We start from the raw sequence: 19482 nt of genomic DNA on the forward strand, positions 1-19482 counted from the left end.
CCCTCACTTATACTCTCACCTCATCTGCAGAACCCCAAAACATTAGAAAAAAGTCCTTTTAAATTTAAATTTCAAATAGGTTGTCATTAAAGACTAGGATAGTGTAAAGCTGAGTTGTGTGATTGGGTCTGGTGGAAACCTGTGCATCTCCCACACTGAACTTTGTATTTTTTACAAAATGACAATGTGGGGTTTGAACCACAGACTTTCCAAGCTAATAGAAAATTTCTTTACAGTGTATATAACAACTCCCAATAGCATGTACATCTGGGTTAGCTTGCAAAACATTCAGTTTTTTGGTTGTTTTGTTTTTTGGTAAAATCAGAATGGGTTATAGTTGCTTTCTGTTTCAATTTACTCATATGTTTGGTGACATTAGTGTCGATAACTTCTTGTATGCTACCTACTTGGCTTGGATTTTATCACAGAATTCCAGTTAACTCAATTTCACAAGTACTTAAGTACCTAGGTTATGGCATACATGCACTGAGTCTTAGAGATATATTGACAGATACAATGAAAACAGCCCCTGCCCTCAAGAAACTTATATTCTACTAAAGAGGAAAGGCTATACACACACACACACACACACACACACACACACATATACATACAGATAAGCAAACACAAAATGTATACAGAGTTATACAAAATGATTTCAAGAGGTAGAGAATGTGAACAACAGGAGAATTATCAAGACCTGGAAAGTAGGGGGATTGAGGAAAAGGGAAGAAATAAGGAATTCTCCAATGCTTTTAGTTTGGGTGACAGGATGGGTGTGACAGCTTCAAAAGAAGCAGGAATACTTGGAGAAGAACTGGTTTGGGAGGAGACAGGACTTGCATTTTAAGCAAGTTGAGTTAGAGATGTCTATAGGTAATGTTATGTAGGAATGGATGTCAGGAGAGATATTAGAGCCCGGAGTTGTCTCTAGAGGCAACTTGATCTCATGGGAGCTGATGAGATTTCCAAGGGTGAGAATTTAGAGATAGAAGGCCAAGGATAGAGTGTTAGGCACTTGGTGGGAGAAGGTGAAAATTCATCAAAGAAGAGTGAGAAGCAGTGTTCAGAGAGGAAGGAGGTGAGTCACAAGTGTCATGGATATCAGTGTATCCAGGAAGAGGGTTGCTTTGGTTGCTTCTTTCTGAAGGGTCATCTCATAAACAATCACTTTTAATGCTTCAATTTTGGTTACCCTTATGATCAGAGGAAGTCAAGGCAGTGGTGAATGGAGCTGCCACCACATCACCATCCTTTGCTCTGTATGGTTCTTTCCTTCCCACGTTCACCAAGAACAACCCAATAGGTCTTAGGAAATATTGAATGCACACGTGGGGAAGGGTGAACTATCGTTCAGTTTAGAAAAACTTTGCTTGTCAAGTATTGTGACAAAGGTTTAGTAAGTCCCTCTTCTGATTCTCCTTATAGTCTCTATGGCTCCATATTCGGTGTTAACCTTCCTTCTCAGGATGCATTTCAATCTTTGCTAAAACAAAAATGAGCAAAAAGATACCTCATTCCCCAAATAAAAATTGTACTGGGAAAAATCCTTCTTGCTAGACTCTGTGCCCTGCTTCTTGGTTGAAATAGAAGTCTGAGTGGATCTTTTCTTGGCCTCTTTCTGTATCGCTGACTGCCTAGATGACAGGACTGAAGTTGCATTGGTGAAATGGGAGATATGTCAGAAGGGCTGAAGTTACTAGGAGCTGGTGACATCTCCTTTAAGGACCTTTGGAAACATTGACACTGGACAGATAAACTCAGGTTGTAATTGACCTCAGGGCATTTTCTGTCTGCTCCAACTTGCTCAGTCACCCTCAAGCTAGCATCCAGGAGGAGGGTGTTCAAACTAGGCCAAGTGTCATGGCAAACATCAGAACCCGATCCAACAAGTTATAAATCATGAGCTGGTTCCTTAACCTGTTGGAATTTTGTCCGAGGAAGACTAAAACAATTAAGGAATCGATACCCAGAAAATATCAGAGGTATTTTAGCCATGCTTTACATGTTGGAGGGTATTATCTTGCTGAATATTAACTCCTTAAAATGACATAAAATAATAGTAATGAAATGAACCAAGCCAAAGTCAATGAAATGAAAGTGACAACTATATCCAGAGGGTTTATTTTTAAACAACAATTAAATCATTTTCAAAAGTTACAATATATTTATCTTTTGAAAACATAAAGAAAAGACCTTTAGAAGTGATTGTTAAAGCCAAAGCAATTTAAAAAATTTTCTTCCCAGGTCATACTAAGACTTTATTGAAATAGAACTAAAACAACTGAACAAATCAATTTTCTCCACTAACTTGGGCACAGCATTATTTGTCTTGATTGGCCCCAGCTGGACTCCTTAGTTTGCCTCCTAGAGGAGTAGGGAATGAAATCTTATATGCCAAATCAATTTCCATAATTGCCTCAGCAGCAGAAAGTCTTGACAAAGTTGACAAATTTGGGACTGATATAAAATCTGCATAGGATTTCTTTAGGTGGAAGAATAGGTTTTTGTGGGATAGATGCTCTTTCAATCTAATCCAATCTAATTGAATCCAATCTAATCCAAGATGATCAGACCCAAGACAAACCAATACAGTTCAATCCAATCCAAGAAACATTCACTAAGCACAGCAAGGAACTCTAGCAAAGACAAAATGAAAAACAGCTCCTGACTTCTAGGAGTTCACATTCTTCTTGAGCAGATTACTTTCAACTGATAGTGGAATAATGTAGCTATTTTCTCATTCTTGGATCTTGAAATTACTCTCTAAGGGTGTCAACATTTTACTCTTTTTAATAATGAGAAGAATTTTCAGAATTCAATTTGTTTGGTTGCCATTATAGATGGAAAGCCATAAAAGTGTGGAAGTGTATCCATGTTCCACATTTGAAATGGGATAAAAGAATATAGGAGAAAGGATGAAGAACATAGTAATGAGCTCATCAATATGGTTGCCAGAAGTCAAATAATATTTCCTACATGATTACTATTTTATATCTTGAAATTGATAACAAGAGAAAAGTGTCAAATATGGTACTGAAACAATGATATATTAATTAGTGAAGCATTGATCGATCCATTTTATTTTTATTTTTTGAGGTAATCAGAGCTAGAGACTTGTCCAGGGCCACATTAGCTAGTAAGTGTCTGAGAGGCTGGATTTGAACTCAGGTCTTCCTGACTTCAGCTGGTGCTCTATCCACCTAGTTGCCCCAATCAATCCATCAATCTAGTAATCAACAATGATTTGTTATTTTCTAGGGGACGGGTACTATGCTAAGGACTGGAGGTAGGAAGAAAGGCAAAAACAGTGGCTTCCTGTGTGTGTGTGTGTGTGTGTGTGTGTGATTAAATACAAGACATACAGTAAGGGGATGGAAGAGAACCTTACAAGGGATGGCTTTAGTAGGTATGACTCCTAAGGGAGAGCTACCATGGATGTGTAGGCAGAATGACTCCACTATTTATTACAAAGTACTTTAAATTCTCTAAGGCTGTTTTCTTACCATCAAAACAGAGATATTAATTCTCAACTTCCCTGCTTCGCGGGGTTATTATGAGATCAATAGGGATAATGAATAACAGTAAGTCACTTTCTGGATATTTTATTATTATCCATAATAATAAGTAACATTTACTTGGGGAAAAAAACTTTCTTTATACATAGTCTTATTATTCTGGATTCGTATGTCTTTGGAAGGAATTTGTAAATATCCAGCTGGATATTGATATTGGGAAGGAAAGAGTATTTCTATATAATAGTTTGATAGCATCCATGAATTTATCTACAAAGTGCTTCATATATAATGATCTGTTGTCTAAACTTTGGAACCTGAAGAAGTATTTAATGTGTTTTTTTTTCTTATTTTGAAGAAGGCTCTGGCAACGAAAATATTAAGGAGCTATTATATAAAGGTATTCTGAGTTCTTTGACAATCTCATTCTGATATCTAAAAGCCCTTAAAATACATCTTTTTCTTCACTGGTAGTTTTTGTTCTCAATATGTCTGAAACTTCAAAGTACTTATAAATCTAGGTTTTCTTAGAATTATATTTCCCACATATTTGGGTTCCATGAAAATTCTCCTTTCATGCCTCATTGTGGTATAGAGAGGTTACCTGGGAGTCTTGAAGGCTATGTCAAAAATTGAAGGACAATTTCTGGCCAGGTCTACTTAACCAGAAAGATCTCTAGCTGGGGCCCTGGAGAACACTATATGTTTAATTCAATTTAGTTTAAAATACAATTGTCTTAAAATAACTGATAAATAGAAGTATGTATAGAATGATTTTATGTACATATACATGTATGTGTCTCATGGTAGCCATCTCTAGGGAAGGTGTGAGAGGGAAGAAAAATAAATAAAAATAAAAGAAATTTACCTGATAAATTTATCATATGTTTAAAAGGAATAGCAAGTTGTACACAACAGATTTGCAGTTTCGTGTGCAATCATCTTTTTATTATACTATATTATGGAAATGCTTGCTTTATTCCATAAATTAAAGAATAAAATGAAAAATAAAAAGGACAATTGTCACCATAACTTTGACCAATAGGTAATAAACTTTTTGGCTGTGGTGATGCATGAGATAGCCAAAATTACAAAATGCCTCTCAATCTTGTCTGGTACCCTTCTGCATTTGCAGTGATGGCTTCAGAACCAGAGAGTGCCAAAGGGACTAGAGGCAGCTCTGGTCCTTAGGCTACCTAGAAATATGATTAATTGTTGGTATTCAGTGCATTGAGAGGCATATAGTGTAGCGAATGGAAATTGGCCTCAGAGCCAGGAAAATAAGGGTTCAAGTCCCAGCTCTGACACATACTGACTGCACAATTCTGGGCAAATCATGTAATCTCTTAGCGCTCTCAATTCTGTCTATAATTGGCAGAAATGGTGCCAACATGCATTGGCAGAGGGCTTTTCTTCTTCAGGGAGCTCCCTAAATCAGTGTAATCACACATCCAGGCTTTATCCCTATCTAGTATTCACTGTGTGAATTTTGTCCAATGATCAACTAGTTACCATAAATTCCGAGGAATAGAACCGTACTAACATGCTTACTATAAATGTTACCAGAGGGCCTAAATAAGTTGCAATAAAAGAAAAGATCACAGTTTCCACTAGGGGAGACTATAAAAGACTTGAAATGTGGTTAACTGTTTATTTCCAAAGGGAAAAAGTAACATAATTTTATGAGATACTTGGTCATCATATCTTATGATGCTTATCATGAATATAAGCCAACAAGATAGGAAAATAATTTTAGTTTACATCCCAACATCCATATAATTCAGTTCAATTCAATGCACAGTCTTTCTTAAGTGTGTACAATGAGCCTGGCTCTTTTTAGGTGCTGTGGGAGCACAAATAAAAGTGAAAACAGTATCTATCTTTAAGTAGCTCATATTCTCTTGATGAATTGTAGACAATGAAGTGGAAATTCTATGAAGAAATTGCCAAAATCATGTGATCTAAGTCAGAAAATACTTGGATCCTAGGTGACTTCAATACAGAATTAGTCATGAAGCAGATATTGGTAACTTAGCTTGAAAATATGGTTGAGAATGAATAAATAAAAGTTTTAAAAGCTACACAGATGCCTTATGCTTGTACATACTGAGGATTTTCTTTAAGAAAAGTGTTGAAGGTGCTGGATGCTCTTTCAATAGCAGAAGAGAGAGATGGAGAGATAAAGAAACAAACAAACATATAAATAAATAGACTATATCTTAAGTAAGGGCAACCAGGTGGTGGAGTGGATAGAATACCTTAAGAAATGATGAGCAGGTGGATTTAAGAAACACCTGGAAAGATTTACATGAATTGATTCTGAGTGAAGTGAGCAGAACCAGGAGAACATTGTACACAGTAACAGTAACACTGTGTGATGATCAATTCCAAAAGATCAATGACAGAAAATGTTATCTACATCTAGAGAAAGAAAAATGGTGTCTGAATGCAGATTGAAGCATATTATTTTCACCTTTTTATCAGTGGTACATGGCACCAACACAAAAACTGACCATATATTAGGGCATAAAAACCTCACAGTCAAATGAAGAAAGGCAAAGATGTTAAATGCATCCTTTTCAGATCATGATGCAATAAAATTACTTGTAATAAAGGGCCATGGAAAGATAGATTAAAAATTAATTGAAAACTATAATCTAATCCTAAAGAATGGGTGGGCCCAACAACAAATTGTAGAAACAATCAATGATTTCATCAGAGAGAATGACAATAATAAGACAATGTACCAAAACTTGTGGGATGCACCTAAAGCAGTACTTAGTGGAAATTTCATATTCCTAAATTCTTACATGAATAAAATAGAGAAAGATCAGATAATTAAATTGGGCATACATTAAAAATGTTAGAAAAAGAACAAATTAAAAACAAACAATTAAAAATCAAATTAGAAATTCTGAAGCTTGAAGAGATGAATAAAATTGAAAGTAAGAAAACTAATTAGAAAAAATAAAACTAAGAGTTGGATTTATTAAAAACCCCATAAAATAGATAAACCTTTGGTTAAAAATACCCACCGTAGATTACTATAGTCATTGACTGTGTCTTATGTACCTAAACTATTCCACTGATCCAACACTCTATTTCTTAGCCAGTACCATATACTTTTGATAATTTCTGCTTTTTATTTTAGTTTTAGTTCTGATTCAGCTAGACCACCTTCCTTTGCATTTTTTCCATTAATTCTCTTGATATTATTGACCTTTTGTTCTTCCAGAAGAATTTTATTATTTTTTCTAACTCTATAAAATAATTTTTGGCAGTTTGATTGGTATGGCAATTGATAAATAAATTTAGTTAGAATGATCATTTTTATTACATTAGCTTGGCCTACCTATTAGCAACTGATATTTTCCCAATTATTTAGATCTGACTTTATTTGTGTGAAAAGAGTTTTGTAATTGTGTTCATATAGTTCCTGGTAAACAGACTCACAAGTATTTTCTGTTGTCTACAGTTATTTTAAATGGAATCTCTTTCTATCTCTTGCTCCTGAGCTTTGTTGGTAATATAGAGAAATGCTGATGATTTATGTGCATTTACTTTATATCCTGTGACTTTGCTAAAGTTATTAATTATTTCAAGAAGTTTTCTAGATGATTCTCTAGAATTCTATAAGTATGGCATCATATCATCTGCAAAAAGCGATAGTTTTCTCTCCTCATTGCCTGTTCTAATTCTTCTATTTCCTCTATTTATAAAGCTAAAATTTCTAATACAATATTGAATAATAGTGGTGATAATGGGCATCCTTGTTTCACCCCTTATCTTGTTGGAGATGCTTCTAGCTTATTGCCATTACAGATAATGCTTGCTGATGGTTTTAGAGACATACTACTTCCATGATTGCACATGTGTAACCTATCTCAGATAGCTTGCTGTCTTGGGGTGGGGGGAGGGAAAGGAGGGAGGCAGAAAAATTTTGAATTTAAGATCTTATAAAATGAATGTTGAAAACTATTATTTTTATATGTAATTGGAAAAAGTAAAATAGTATTTACAAAAAATTAATAAAAATTAAACAGTTGTATTGATTATCAAGACAAAAGATTAAAAATCATAGAAAAGATGAATGGTGCTTTTATTAAATTAAAAAATGTGCCACTGAATAAATATTAGCAACCATGACTAATATAATTGATTTCCCATTGCTATATTATCTTTAGCTGAGAAACAGGGTGGATAATTGGTTAGAGAGCTGGCTTTGAAGTCTTGAAGACCTGAGTTCAAATCCTGTTTCTGACACATGCTGGCTCTTCTCTCGAAGAAGGTTCAGACAGGAACTGACAGAAATGTTTCCTATAGCCAATGACATTTCAGGCCCAATCTCTATTTCTTATAGCATCTTTATGAAGATATTCCACACATATATTAGAGGCTGTATTTGATGAAAACATAAGGAGTCATAGATTGAGAGCTGGAAGGTACTCCAGAAGCCAAATTTAGTGCCCTCATTTTTAGACAGGGGGAAACTGATCCACAGAGAGATGAACTCACTCAAACTTACATAGTATGCAGCACAGCTGAGATTAAGACCCATGTTCCCTAAATCCAAAGCTCTGTCTTCTGTGTCAGTCTATGAATGGGCATGCTTTCACAGATGTGGGTACAGAGATATTTGCTTAACAATCTAATCAGTGTTGAAATCTGGGGAGGCTTAAAAAAGGTAACATGTTTGATAGTGTTATGATAGATTCCCTATTGATAGGATTCTCTTGATAGTTTTCTTTGTTAACATTTTACTAATTAATTGCAGGAAAAACTTTCTCAGTGCAATAGTGCACTAACTAAATATGTTTTTCTGTGGTAAAAACCAATGGGAATGAAAATGCCAACTTCCCATTAATAACAAGAACAGACATTTATATCACACTTTAACATTTGCTAAACATGGTGCAAACATTATGCTATTTGAGCGTTCTAAGCATTCTGTGAAGTGGGAACTCTAGACACCATCACCCCATTTTCAAACAAGAAATTTGAAGTTTAGAGATGTTCCATGTTTCTCCCCATGATCAAGCAGTTAGCCAATGTGAAAGGTGGGTTTGGGACCCTGGTCTTCCTAATTCCAATTCGGGTGCACCAAATGATGCCTCTCACTTCATCAATCAATCAATCAACCAATCAGTAAGTCATTCATTAATCCAAATAAGTAGGCAAACCTATCATTTATTATTATGTATTATTATATCATATATTATTATGCATTAAATATCTATCTTTTTCAGGATAGCTAAATGTTGGAAAAGACAGAAAAGTTTAGGAAGACAGAGCCCTCATCCTCATAGTCTTTATATTCTTGTAAAAGAACAAGACACAAACATAGAAAATTATATAATATTATATAATAAGGTTAATGAACAGTTTGTTGCAAAAACATAATTGCTATGTGTCTTTTGGGGTAAGGTTGTTAATGACTGAAAGATCAGAGAGGGCATGTGTGTGTACCCTTTATATGTATGTGTGTGTATATATATATATACATATATATACTCATATGTGTGTGTATGTACACACATGAAACCAAGAGCTCACTTATTTGCTTTCTTTTATCTGATTCTGTAAATATGTATAAATTCACATGCATGAATATGTATATGCCAGATGCTATGCTAGGTGCTAGTGATACAAAGACAAAAAAAAATAATTTCTCCCCTCAAGGAGCTTCTGTTCCATTGGAGAAGACAATATGTGTAAAACATATACAATATATACAACATATGGTATAAACATAGCCACTAAATTTGTGATTTTTCTGGTAGAACAAATTCCTCTTCCTGAAGAGAAAACTTCTTCTATGAATGCATGTTATTCCCAGTGATGACACCGCTAGAAGTGATGTCAATGTCATTTTCAAGGATGTCCCAGTGATGACACTGCTAGAAGTGATGTCAATGTCATTTTCAAGAATGTGTAAGGTTAGACAAGGAAGTTGTTGTGGGGAGTGAGGACTAACCATTGGGAAACCTGGGTATTGTTACATGGCTGCCTCCAAGATACTAAGAGATCCAGAGATAGAGAAGGTCTTTGGTTTACTGGGTGGTTCTTGCATAGAGGATTTATGATGAGAGAATGAACATGATGGAATGGGGAAAGGTTATAGCCTGCATCAGGGGAGGGAGCATCAAAGTACCACACTAAGCAGAAGCCATATTTGTTTCCACTCTTTCCAAGACTTCAAAGTACAGCTACATTTCATTTCCCTAGAAAAATATTTTCTATACATTTGAATCTCTCAAAAGTGTAAATGTTAGCTCACTGGACTCAGGCCTTCCGGGTTCCAGGCCCAGTACTCTATGGTGCCACCTAGCTGCCTCAAGGAAAGAGGAAAGAGCTGCCAGCCCAATGGTGCTCTTGGGGTTTTCTTGTCCCTTTCCCTGACTCCTGTCCCCGAGGCCCCTCTCGTTGGTATGCTTAGGGTGGTGCAAACTCTTCTTACATCTTCTTTGAGGTAGTCCAGAGGGGGAATGGCCTATCAACCAATAAACATTTATAAGATACCTGCAATGTGACAAGGACTCAGTTAATTTCTGGGAATACAAGTAAAGCAAGGATGTCTCTGCTCTCAAAGAGCTCACATTTGAATGTAGCAGGCAGCATGTATGAGTCAAGCTACAAGGTAACTGGGAAGCTCAGCAAATCCTAAGAGTGAAGCTTAGGGTAGAAGACAGTGCCCAGAGCTTTGGAGAATATAGAGGAAGGACATAGGGTGAGTCTCAGAGGACCTTAGGGTGGTAGCTTGATACTATGAGACTTTTAAAAATTATATTTCATTGTAGGAATTGGGTTTGCAAGAATCGGGACTTGCAGAATTTATTAAGCTTAATATAATTTGAGACTTAGAGAAAAAGGCAATAACTGGTATTTCTCCCTCTAGATGGAAGTTCGCGTAACCAAGAACGGACCTGTTTCTGTTTTCCTGGTGATGTGGAATATGAAAGGATTTTTTTTTATTGTGGCCCGAGATTTCTGATAAATGAAATCATAAGAGACATTCTGTGCAGGTAAATAGAAAAGTCTGAGGTCTCCATTTCCAGGGCTTAGCTACGAATGCCTTTTCCTGGCTTTCCTCTCTGTGACCACCAGACATATCAACTCTAAGCACTAGTAAAGCTCTGATTGATTACTGCTGCATGCAGACACTTCTGCAGAGGATTTCTGTGCTGAGCCTAGGTCCAAAAGGGAAGGGTCAAGATTGGCAAGAGCCAAGCTTTTAGAAATTGCATGAGCCTCCCCGGATATATTACGGGGCCATAGACTAAATGGTAGAGAGATATGTGGCTTGATTTATACAAGTGTCATGGAAAAAATGTATTTGTGCATCTGCTCGAAATTGGTATGTGAAATAATGTGAAGCATTCATGAGAAGCTAATGAGATCATTAATGTTCCTGAGAATACAGATTTATCAGGGGGTACATGCATTTTAGAGAGAGGTATCTTTGTAGTAAACATTGAATCACCTAGTGGTAGACATATATTTTCTCTTGTCAGAATTCATGGATTCCTTCTCTTGTAAAACTGCTGTGTAGAAACAGAGGAAGATTATGGTATGGCAGAGGGTCTATGTTATAGAATCGTTGCCTTCATAGAGGAAATAAAGACAAAATTATGTGAAGTCACAGCTTCATTACCCCGGTCATGTCATGAAGTATTTTTCCTTTTCTTCTTCATGTTTCCTAATTCTAATTAGACACAAATCCCCGTTAGCTTCCTTAGAATTAGACATTAGATTGTGAAGAAGTGCTGATCTGGGGGAAATAGTCTTTTTGTTTCTATGGCATTAGTTGGTTTTCCTTCATTAAAATGGGGCAGGATGAGTTTTGAACTTTATGCCATTATCAGAAATATAATTTTCTTGCCTTCCAACATTAAGGACTGGTGATATGAATAATGTTACTTTGAGAGTCTAATGTGGAGAAAATATCACTTTGGATTGCAAATAGGCTATTGAACTTTGATAACAAATTGAGCTTGGTTCAATTAAATTCAACAAACATTTATTAAGTAACTTCAATGGCCCTTTGCATTTTAGTGCAATAGGCCTACATTGTGCTACCACCACCACAATCATCATCATCTCCCAAATTCCTGCTTCCACACAGGATTTTCCCCAAGCCTAGAATGTTTTCACCCCTCACTTTCATTTCTTGGAAACCACCCCTTTCTTTCTAGCCTCAGTTTATGTGTCATTTCCTATATCAGTAGTTCCAAATAAGTGGTTCTCAAATGTCTAAGGGGTTCACTATGATAGGCAAGGGGTTTTGCATGAAAAAATTCTCTACTGGCTTCTTAAGCCATAGATAATTATGTTACTGTTAGAGCCGCGAGTGTGACAGATGCTGCAGCAGTCACAAGATGTCAGAGGGAGTGCACATGACCTCTGAGGGGCAGGGGCTTGGAGATACCGAGGCCGACTCTGCCAGGCCGAAAAGGCCGACATGGTATTGAGCGCAGGGCTGTGGGGGCCGACTCTGCTGGGTTGGGAAAGGCCGACGTGGCGCTGAGCGTGCCCCATAAACACGGACTCCTCTTAACACATACTCCTTTGCCCTGCACTCAGGAGAGTGTGCCATCGGCTCCCACGTGACAGGTGACAAGGGGGCAGCCGGAGGGGGTGCACATGGCTTTCTGTTGGGACAGCTTTGCCTGGGGGTTAACCAACCAGGGAGGAGGGAGTTTTGGGCGCAGTGACGCGAGAGTGATACTCTGCGTGGCAGTGCGTAGAGGACTTCCAGGAAGGACGTTGCTCCTTGGTCTTATACAAAGTACTCGGGGAAAGAACATGATCGGCCCCGCAAGGCGTGCCCGCAAGGCTTATAAATTGGGGAGATAGAGGAAGTGAGTTAGTTCCTGCTTAGTTCCTGCTTAGTTCCAGTTCCATCTGGGAGTGGAGGAAGTGAGTTGAGGGAGTTCAGTTAGTTCCTGTGCCTGTTCCTGTGCTGGCTTGTGGTGCTGTTAAGCTATAATGGAATAAACAGCTTCGCATCATACTTTCCGTGTCCTGGATGTTCTGTGGGGGTAAGCTCTTCTTGGAGACAAGAAGCCGGAGACGTCTGAAGACCTGGTATAAGGTAAGACAAGGCCGGAGTTGGGACCGGGAACCCAACATGTTACAAATATATTTTTTTCTCTGAAACAAGCCTGTGCATGTTTGAAGCATCATGGGTTTAATTTCATAGAGTTTACCATTTTATATTTAGAGTTTCCATAATCATAAATAGAATAAAATGTCATCTTTTCTAATTGTTTAATATAATTTTTAATTTGGAGCTTTTTGGTGAGAGTTATTATAAGCACTTAGTGATAAGTTACCCTGGGAGTTTATAACATACATATATTATTATTTTTTTTTGGAAAAGGGTGAGAGGGACAAAAAACCCTGAGAACCATGATCATTCTTGATACTTGTGATGCTCCTCATGCCTCTGGGGATACTTTTTGGGATCTATATTTATTTGTATACATGTTGTATAGCCTCAATGCAGTATGAGCTCCTTGAAGTAAGGACCATATCACGTTTGTCACTGAATTCCAATTAAATGGCATTGGGTCTTAGACATAGTTGGAATTTAGTTGTAAGTTGAATTTGATTGAGTATACAAGGCACTTGGAATTACAAAGGCTATTCCTGGGGCTAGGTGCTGGGAGTACAAGGAAAAAAATAAAATGGTCCCTGCCCTCAAAGAACTTACTTTTCACTGTATGAAAACTATACTTAGATGAATGAATAGAAAGGCTTTATCAAGGAGATGGTGCCTGAACTAAACCTTAAAGGGACCAAATGATTCCAAGGAGAGATGAGCACAGCTTGCATTCTAGGCATGGGAGATCCACCGAGGCCGGAAATAACATCTGGTTTGGGAAACAACAAATAATTCAGCCTGGTTGGAATGTGAATTCATGGAAAGGAGTAATATAAAATAATGTTGAAAAAATAAGTGAGGACTAAGACTGTTGAGGGCTTTGAATGCCAGACTAAGGAATTTAAAAGTTATCTCAGAAGTAATATGGAGTTTATGGGAAATGGATTAGAAAATGATGAGGCTGGAAGCAGAGAGGCAAACTAGGAAACTATTGTAATAATCTAAGTGAGAGGTGATTGAAGCTTGAATTTAAGACTGAATGCTGAATTCAAAGGATCTTTATGAATAAATGGTCATAGAGACAAAATGATAATTAACTCAAGACAGAGAAATTCAACTAAACAAATATTTATAAAGTTCCTTCTTAGTTCAAAGCACCGTTATAGACTAGTGATACCAAGCATATGTGTTCTAGACCCTGCTGACAAGGACCTTACATTGTCCTTGGGGTTAGACCATCTCCATGGAGATGAACAAAATTAGGAATGGTGACTTGCTTAGTAGAGTTGCCTGAGGACTTGAATAAATGTGTTTGTATTGGGATGGATTTTATGAATTAGCATCTGTTCAATGTCATTTTGGGGTGCCAAGGAGTCTTCCTTATCATCTCTACTTGAATAGAATCTGATATTTATATGGTCACTTTCAAATTTATGAAAAAAAATTATATTCATTATTTCATTTGTTTCTCATAACAGTTTTAGTACAGTGGACATAATGATAGATTTGGAAACAAAGATCTAATTTCAAATTTTCCCTCAGATGTTCACTAGCTGTGTGACCCTGGATAAGCCACTTTACTCTTTCTAGGCCTTATTTTTCTTGTTTGTAAAATGAGCATGATAACAGAGTTGTTGTGAGGACTTAGTAAAGTGCTGTGCAAACCTTAAAGTGCTTTCCAAATGATAGTTTTTTCTAGCTATTAAATGGATCATATACTCATTTCATTGAGAGAGAAACAATATTTCACTTAACGCCTGCTAAGGCATCTGAAATTATATGATTAGGCATGACTTTGTTTTTCAAAGTCTTTAGATCTTTTATCATGTCATATCCAAGGGTCCCTGGGAGTGGTTACATCAGCTGACGCCATAGGATTAGACAACTAGTTGAGAAGAGTATTGGATAGAAAGATGGAAAAAGACTCTGAAATGGGATGTAGGAAGGTGATGAAAACAGCTTTGTCTAGTTTTAAATGTGCATTGACTGGCACCTAGGTTATAAACCACATAGTGAAAATATTAATAATCATAGATAACAATTAGATAGTGACAAAGTTGGCAAAACACCTTCTGTTGTCTAAATTGATCCTTACATCAACTCTGTGAGGCAATTGCTTTTATTACTATAATTTTGTTGATAGAAAACTGAGGACAGAGGTTAAGCGACTCACCCATAGTCTTACAACTAATAATTGCCAAAGGCTATATTGACTTGCGTCTTCTTGACTTCAAGTCCAGGGCTCTCTCTGTGCTAGGTGATGTCAGCGAGATATTTTTTTCATCAAACTTGTACATTTCATCATAGAGTGATGAAATGAATTCTCTTTCAACCATCTTAAGAAGTAGAAGGAGTTTTTTTTTTTTTATTGTTTTGTGGGAGAAACGCTCCTGGTAACAATGTTATGCATCATGGTACCATGAAAAGATTACTAGTTTTGGAGTTGGGGATCTGAGTTAAAATCCAGCTTCAAATGTTTACACTTTCTTTTGACCATGGGTAAATTACAGCCTCCTTGGATCTCAGTTTTCTCATCTTTAAAATAAAAGGAGAGTTGGAGATTTCCAGTGAAGATTTCTCCTGAATGGAGAGAGACTTGCTCCCACATACCTACTCTTGGAAAAAGCTAAAATTCTCACCAGACTAAATAATGATAAAAAAATTCAATAAGAAATTATATCTGCACAAAAACCAACTGGAATCCCACGAAAGGAGCCCACAGCAAAACCATTCCCAGTACTGGAAAATAAAGCTGAAGGCAGCCTAATAGTATGATCAAAGACTGGTGAGAAGTACTTGTAGTTTCTCAAGAGCAGAAGGACCCTAAGTAAATCCCCAGGAGACCTTGGATGCCCCAGGAGATAAAGGTCATTAAGTTACAGTAGAGATCAGATTGGGATAACAAAAAAAAGCCGAGGTCTTCTGAAATCCATATCACTATATGTATCCCAAGATGCCACAAGGAGCCCTGAAGACCCATTGCGCTGAATCTCAAAGTTCTAGGCAGAGTTTACTTTGGGAGGTAGAGATCAATGCAGGAACCCAGTGACCCAGGGTGAGGCTAATCAGGCTTCACCACCCCAACCTAAAAGCACAGCAGGTTTGCTAGCTTGGCCCGGGCATAAAGCTCCAGTTTGGGAATTAAGTCTGGTGAGATGAACAGACCAAAGAAGAGATTTATTAGTTTAAAAAAATTCTTGTAGATCAGGAGATCCCATCAAAGAAGGAGAGAATAACTCTGCAACAACTCTAAGGAGACAATCAAAGCAAAAACTATATTTTCCACAAGAACTGTATGAATACCTAAAAGAAAAAGGATGAAGGATGAAAGGAATGAAATCACACCTTTGGAGGAAAAAATTAGAAGAAAAATAAATAGTTTAGTAGAGAAAGTGGTAAACTTTACTGAAATAATGGGTTTGCTGAAACCTGGATCAGACAAAAACTATGACTCCAATAGACAGCAAAAAACTGAAAAAAGAAGAAAATGTAAGATATTGTCTATAAAAAAATAACTGTTCTGGAAAAGAAACCAAGGAGAAATAATCTAATAATCATTGAACTCCCTAAACACCATGACTAAGAAAAAGCCTAGACACTATATTTTAAGAAATCATAAATGAAAATTGCTCAGAACTATTTGAACCAGAGAGGAGAGTAAAAATAGAAAGAATCCACCAATCTCTTTCTGAAAGAAACCCCTGAAGGAAAATTCCAAGGAATGTCCTAGCCAAAGTTTAGGTATCAAAGGACAAAAGTACTTCCAAGTATCCAGACAGGAGCTGTTTAAGTATCAACGACTCACCGTCAGGATCGTATAAGACCTGGCAGCTTCTACAACAAAATAGGAAATTTTGGAAAACTAGGCCCTAAAAGGCAAAACGATCTTGGCTGACTACCAATGAGTTACCCTGAAAAGCTGAATTTACTCTTACAGGGGAAGAACAACAACCAAAAATTGGAGTTTTAGTAGAATTGAGGACTTGTGGGCATTTCTGATTAAAGAATCAGAACTGAGTAGGAACTCTGAAATGTAAATGCAAAAGCCAAGAGAAAATACAACCTTATTTGAGCAATTAGAGGCAGAACACAGCATGTGTGCTGTATACCACAATGCTAGCATTCTATTAGTGGTAGAAGAAGGAAGATGTCTTGTTTTAGAAACTTGAGGTCTTCAAAAAAACGCTGAGGGACTTAATTTTTTAAAGGAGGGACCTGGAAGTGGTTAATTTTTTTCTGAGAGTTTTAAGAGGGGAAAGAAAAGGGCAGTTAAAGAGGAGTACCCTAGTGCAAAAAGCATGGAGAAGGAGATGAAACTGAAAATTTCTCATAATTGTAATGAGAGAAGAAGAGGATAAAATCATGTAAGAAAGGTGAGAACGTGCATCATATGAACCTCACTTCTCTGAAAGAGACAATGAAGGGTTGAAACACACACATCCACATACACAGAGTTTGATGGAGAAAGACGTCAAACTCAATAACTGGGGATAGGGAGTGGTGTTAAGAGAGAGAATAGGTAGTATTAGTATCACAAGCAAAACAGAAACCTGATCCTGAAATGGGATTAAAAATAAAAATAAAATCAACCTGACTCTAAGGGGAAGGGGAACACATGAATCGAGAAGTGGCTGAACAAATTATAGTATGTCTAATGGTCTGGGGCAGGGACTCGGTAGAGACAGGGGCTGGGATCTCATCATGGGATCATGGATGTACCTACTATTTCTGTGGGAACTAAGAGTTCAGGGACAGACCTGTTGTTCCAGTGAGGAGTGAGGCCTATGTGAAGAAGTTAGGACACTGGTGGGGGTGGGGTGGGGCCTAGGTAGGTACAATGGGCCTGCTATTCAGTGGGGCCAGGACTAGAATGAAGTTAGAATATTGGGGTTGGGGGCAACTTTATTAGGATTCTATCATTTGTCTTAGAAGGAAAAGTCTTTACAGAATTTCCCAAACCGCGGGGATCTTTCCCCGGAAGAATTTAGGGGTTGCAGTGGGCTGGCACTTACCCTCTCACCCTCAGAAGAAGCACCAAACCATCTTTTCTTGGAGCTTTCATATCAGCTCTGGGTTCTTAGGGGGACTAGCCTTTGTCCTCTTTCTCTTTCTTTAGATGACTCCACCTCTGATCTGGGCCCATACTTACTGAGTGACTTTAATTACTGAATAAAAAAAGAAAAGGAAAGAAAGGAAAATTAAGTTTCCTATTTCAGAAGGAAAGTTAAGTCCTGACAGCAATCCAAAAGCATGTGGGACTCCCCGCAGAATTTAGGCATCTGGAGTCAGTTGAGAGTTACCTGTTAACTCTCAGGTGAGAGCCAAATTATTGGGTAAAAATAATTACATGATTTCCTCAGTGCATAAGGTCATCCAGCTGGGGTCTGGGAAAAATTTTCTAAATGAATTTTTCTACCTTGAGGAATCCAGATTTATCTAGGGGTTCTCATACTATGGACAATCCTTTTTGATCAGGCAAATTTTCTCTAGGTCAAGGCAAGTCAGTTAGCATTTGCTGAGTGCCTACTCAGTTACACCACTAAGCACCAGGAATGTCAATAAAGGACACCTAGAATTTCCCCAAATCCTTGCCCATGAAATGACACTCTTTCTAGATTTCTAAAGTCACCCAGTAATAGGACGAGAGAGGCAGAATGGCTTGCCCAAAGTCACAGAAGTAACAACTTGGCAGACACAACATTTGGACTCATGTTCCCTGACCACAATTCGAACTCCCTGCTTCACCCATTATTCCTTTCTTTAGGATCAAGCAGAATAAAGTCCTCAGGTACCTTCTGGAAGCTCTCCTGGGCACCCTCATCCTTCTCTTCTCTGGGTTAACCCTGTCCTCTTCCTCCTATGGGATCTTCTCCAGGCCTCTCACCATCCTGGTGTCTTCTTCTGGATGTGATGTGACTTCTCCCGGTCGTTCCAAAAATGCAGCACGTGGAAATGAACACAGCGGACAAGGGCAAAGATTAGCAGGAATATCACCTCCCAAATGGCAGAATTGAAACTCCTTAAGGTCAGGAACTGTCTTACTGTTGTATTTGTATCTCCAGTACAATGCCTGGTATGCATCGAACATGTCATTAAGGCACATATTAGACACATGATGAATGCTTGCTGATTTTTAAAGAATAATCTTTTTTTCCAATTACATATCATGACATTTTAAAACATTCATTAAAAAAATTGAATTGCAAACTTTTCTTCCTCCTTCTTTCCTCACCCTGATCCCTAAAATGGTAGCAGTTTGATACAGGTTATGTATGTGAAATCATGTAAAAACATTTCCATATCAGTCATGTTGTAAAAGAAGAAACAGACCAAAAGGAAAAAATGACAAGAATAAAGTGCAATAGTATGCTTTGGTCTACATTCGGACTCCATCAGTTCTTTCTCTGGATGTGGGTAATGCTTGTTGCAGCAAGGGGGTGAAGTAGATAAAGATTCAGACACGGAGTCAGGAAGACCTGAATTCAAATCTGAACTCAGGCATTCACTAGCTGTGTGACCCTGGGCAAGTCACTTAAGCTCTGTTTGCCTCAGTTTTCTCACCTGTAAAATGAGGATAATTATAGCACCCACCTCTCAGGGTTGTGAAGGTCAAATGAGATAATAGCTACCCAGTGCTTAGCATACTGTCTGGCACATCAAAAGCTACATCAAAGATTTTATTTCATAGATATCTGAGTGGAGTTAGCTACTTTGGGAAGTTGAGGATTGTCTCCTAATTGAGTTCTTTACTCAGAAGCTCTCCAAGCCCTTGTTGAGAATGTTTGACTAGATGGTCTCTTCTCCACATTCCTGTTCTGTGGTTCTATGAAGGTTAGTAATTCAGGAATTTGAGCACTGTCTAAA

The sequence above is a fragment of the Petaurus breviceps genome, unplaced genomic scaffold, assembly GCF_028583685.1.
Source record: "Petaurus breviceps papuanus isolate PSGF00001 unplaced genomic scaffold, PetGlider_PUasm1.0 173, whole genome shotgun sequence".
Taxonomy (NCBI): domain Eukaryota; kingdom Metazoa; phylum Chordata; class Mammalia; order Diprotodontia; family Petauridae; genus Petaurus; species Petaurus breviceps.